Source organism: Gekko japonicus, unplaced genomic scaffold (assembly GCF_001447785.1).
Source record: "Gekko japonicus isolate JY-2015 unplaced genomic scaffold, Gekko_japonicus_V1.1 scaffold597, whole genome shotgun sequence".
Lineage (NCBI taxonomy): Eukaryota > Metazoa > Chordata > Lepidosauria > Squamata > Gekkonidae > Gekko > Gekko japonicus.
In genome coordinates, this window is record NW_015172023.1 from 912,214 (window position 1) to 916,085 (window position 3,872).

The 3,872-nt window shown below is 42.5% G+C and overlaps 1 protein-coding gene across 1 annotated transcript in view; it reads right to left on the minus strand.

Moving 5' to 3' along the window:
* Positions 1-3,872, minus strand: part of BRINP3 (bone morphogenetic protein/retinoic acid inducible neural-specific 3) — a 102,495-nt gene that overhangs the window by 63,853 nt on the left and 34,770 nt on the right. The gene's annotated exons all lie outside the window — the stretch shown is intronic.

Sequence of the window (3,872 nt, forward strand, 5' to 3'; positions counted from 1 at the left end):
CCACAACAGACACCCTGTGAGGTAGGTGGGGCTGAGAGAGCTCTTGACAGAAACTGCTCTTTTTCAATAACAGCTCTTATCAGAACCACGGCTTGCCCAAGGTCATCCAGCAAGGAATCAAACCCGGTTATCCCAGATTAGAGTCCATGCACTTAACCACTACACCAATCTGGCTCCCTGTTTAATGTTTCATGTTTAAATTGCAATAAAGCCACAAATTAGATGGGTTCAGCTTGTGCCTGGCTTACTCTAAGGGCCACTGTAAGGATTTTATATTTCCATTCATATACCACTTTCAGTGTTCAGAGTGATTCACATACCTTATATTGAAAATCTGACAACAGCCTTATAAGGTAGGTTTGTATTATTATCCCAGTCTTACAGATTTTAGGGGGAGGGATGTTGAGGCTCAGAAAAGCTAGTTTGCCTAAGGCTATCTAGTGAGTTCTTGAGAGAAGTGAGATTTGGATCACGGACCTATGAAATCACAGCTCATTCTCTTAGCCACTGCTCTACACCATTTCTCAAAGGCTGTATATAACTCCTTTTGAAAACTAAAATGTGCTCTATAAATGCCAATTATGTAATTAATTTCTATTTCTCACAAGAAGAAGAGTTGAATTTATACCCTACCTTTCACTTGGAGTCTCAAAGTGGCTTACAATCTCCTTCCCTTCTCTCTCCACAACAAATACCCTGTGAGGTAGGTGGGGCTGAGAGAGCTCTGAGAGAACTGTGACTGACCCAAAGTCACCCAACAGTCTTCATGTGGAGGAGTGGGGAATCAAACCCGGTTCTTCCAGATTAGAGTCCACCGCTCTTAACCACTGTACCACGCTGGCTCTCTAAGCATAAGTGCAGAAATTCTCCACCAATTTACAGTGATCTCCCCCTTTGAATATTTATATGGAAAGTTTCATTACGATTTCCTCACTCTGGTACTTTAACACACACAAACAACTATATTGCCACGTGACTATATTCACCATGTACTTAGCCACCTCATCATCTTCTCTATTTTTATTTGGTTTCATTTTTGCATGTTCATTCTGAGCCTTTTTGTTTCATTCATTTTGTTCCTAATTTGTCACTTTTTCATATTTCCATGCCATTAATACACTATATGCCATTCATATGCAACTGACACAAAAAATATCACTGAAAAAAATGTGTTACTTTGTGGGAACAGTACAAACATTAAGTCTCTTTGGTTTGACTTGTATAACCCAGAATGAAAATCAAAATGATGAGTTTTCAAGTCTGAGAACTTCTCAAGAACGTATTGTCTAGTAATCTTCATATCAATCCTGAAAGTATTCCTATTGTTTAATTGTGGGTGTGTAAAACTGAGTGGCTTGTCCAAGGCCACTGGTGAGATCCATGCAAAGAGAAAACTTGCTTGACTCAAGCACTCCATGGTTCATTTTCTTAGTCATTAGGCTGCACAACCAACATACCAGCCAACCAACCTGTCAACCAACCAACCATTATTTTGGGCCATCTCTGTGTTAAGCTGCTCTTAAGTCACAGAATGAACCACAAGTGGAAATGTTAGCCACATTGCTTCACTTCCATTGCCCATCTGCAAGTCTTTATTTAAATATACCAATTTCAGAGTGGAATTGTTTTGAACCCAAGAAAGTCCCATTTACTGCAATGAAACTAGGGAGTGAAGCGCACAGTCTGCCATATCATGGTTTGTATTCTAAGATTCGGCTCAGGTGAGTATGTAACTTTTCTCTGGCAGAAGGAACTTTCCTCTGGGGCAAGAGACTCTTCCTCTGCCGAAGGAAGGTTCCATACTTAGCTGAGTGGACTGCTAAATGCAGCCCTACATGTTTATCCTGTCCTTTCTCCAAAGTGCTCAGGGCAGCTTAGTGGATGACCCACCTTCTTTGTCCTCTCCTCTGCCCTGGTCCTCCCCTGCTGTGTGGCCAGATCTATATGCATGCATTGTCATGGGCAGGAGAGTAACTGGATCATTTCTCTCTGGTTTCTTTGCATACAGTTTACATTATCTCGGGGTGGGGTACTTTCCATCTGCACATATGTGGCAAATTTTCTATGACATTTTTATCCCACCCTTCCTCCAAAGAGCCCAGAGTACCTGTCCCATCACTCTGTTTTGTTTTTTACTACCATCTGTGAGGTAGGCTAGGATGAGAGAGGATGAATGGCCTCGTCATTCTGTCTGCATCCACACACCACTGGGTATTGTAGTATTGTTGCACTATAATATTCACTCAAAACCTGCATTTTCTAGTCCACACAGGAAAATCCAGCTGGGGATTATTGACTAATGCAACGATAGCATGCTATCCAATGATGCATGTGTGCAACCCCAGTGAACTTCATGAGTGACTGAGGATTTGAACCGGCTTCTCCCTGGTCCTGGTCCAATGATTATATAACACCACATACCCCATGTTCTAGACCTCTCAATCCAAAAGTGATATATTGAAGACGGTTTTACTGTCTGCAGCTATTTGATGAAGGACGACATGCAGTACCATACCTGCTGACATGCTGTTTATAAGTGATAAGCAAGGTTTGTATTATACTCATCTCCAATGCAAAACTGAAAGGGGCAGAGAGACTTTTGACAAAAATAGCGCTTGTTAACTCTTAATGAAATCGTGTTCTGCATTGTTTCCTAGTGAATATCACATTGTATCCAGGGTAATGAGAGATAAGGCTAATGCGAAGTCACAGAGCTTTGCAAAGAGAGAGAGAGAGAGAGAGAGAGAGAGCAGGGAAGGAAGGAAGGAAGGAAGAAAAGGAGTGGTATTTGCTTTATATCTTAAACTGACACATTTCATGAGCTGTGAAACTGCAACATGAGCACTTACTGTTCAAGGATTATTAAATTTATTGTACTCTAATCAGCAAAATGCACTGGTACTTTTGGAATGTGATTAAGGGCACAGGAAGGAATCTGGACCAGACAGGAGCTCAACTACGCCGGCCCATAACCATCTTTCAATTAGAGTGGCCAGGGAAATTTTGCCTGAAGTGAATTTGGAGGTTCCTCTTCTGACGAGACATCTGAGCAATTTCAAGGGAAGCCAAAAGAGTTTAGATAAGATGACTCAATATTCTCAGGGGAATTTCATGCAGCTCTTTCACCAGGCTTTTCTGAGAGGTCTAGTTGTTGCACACTGAAGGTCTGGGGGAAGGGGGGAAAGACTGCATTGATCGGTTGAATGGGGAAGGGAAACATTTATATTCAGTCTATTAACTTTATAAATGCTGATTCCACTTCCTATCCTCCTATCCTCAAAATATACAGGAAACATAAGACCATTATAAATATACAAGTGGGACACCCCCAGAGGACTAACGGGGAAGGGGAACTAGCTACTGCCCTCTTGCTCTGCCTCCTAATCTTCCTAGGCAGCCCTCCCTTTCCCCCCACCTCCCCTGTTGTGCACTTGCTCTCCTCTCCAGCTCTTCCCATCATGTACTTCCCTTGCTCTCTGTCACATTATCTTCTTTCCCCTTAGCCATTAACTATGTTCTACTTTTTCCACACTTTTTGAGGTCAGTGAATATATAGACAATACAAGTTACTTGGAGAGGATCTCTCTCTCTCTCTCTCTCTCTCTCTCTCTCTCTCTCTCTCTCTCTCTCACACACACACACACACACACACACACACACACACACACACACACCCTATCATATATACACAAACACACATACCCAAGTGGGGGACCCACAAGGATTTGTGGGGGGCATCTCATTTCCCCTCCACTATTTCTTTTGTCCTGAAATCCCTCCACAGTACCTCCCTTTCCTGCTTCCATCTTTCTTTCCCACCAATGAGCTGGCCTACCATTATTTACTCTCCCCCCCCACTCCTCTCCCTCTTC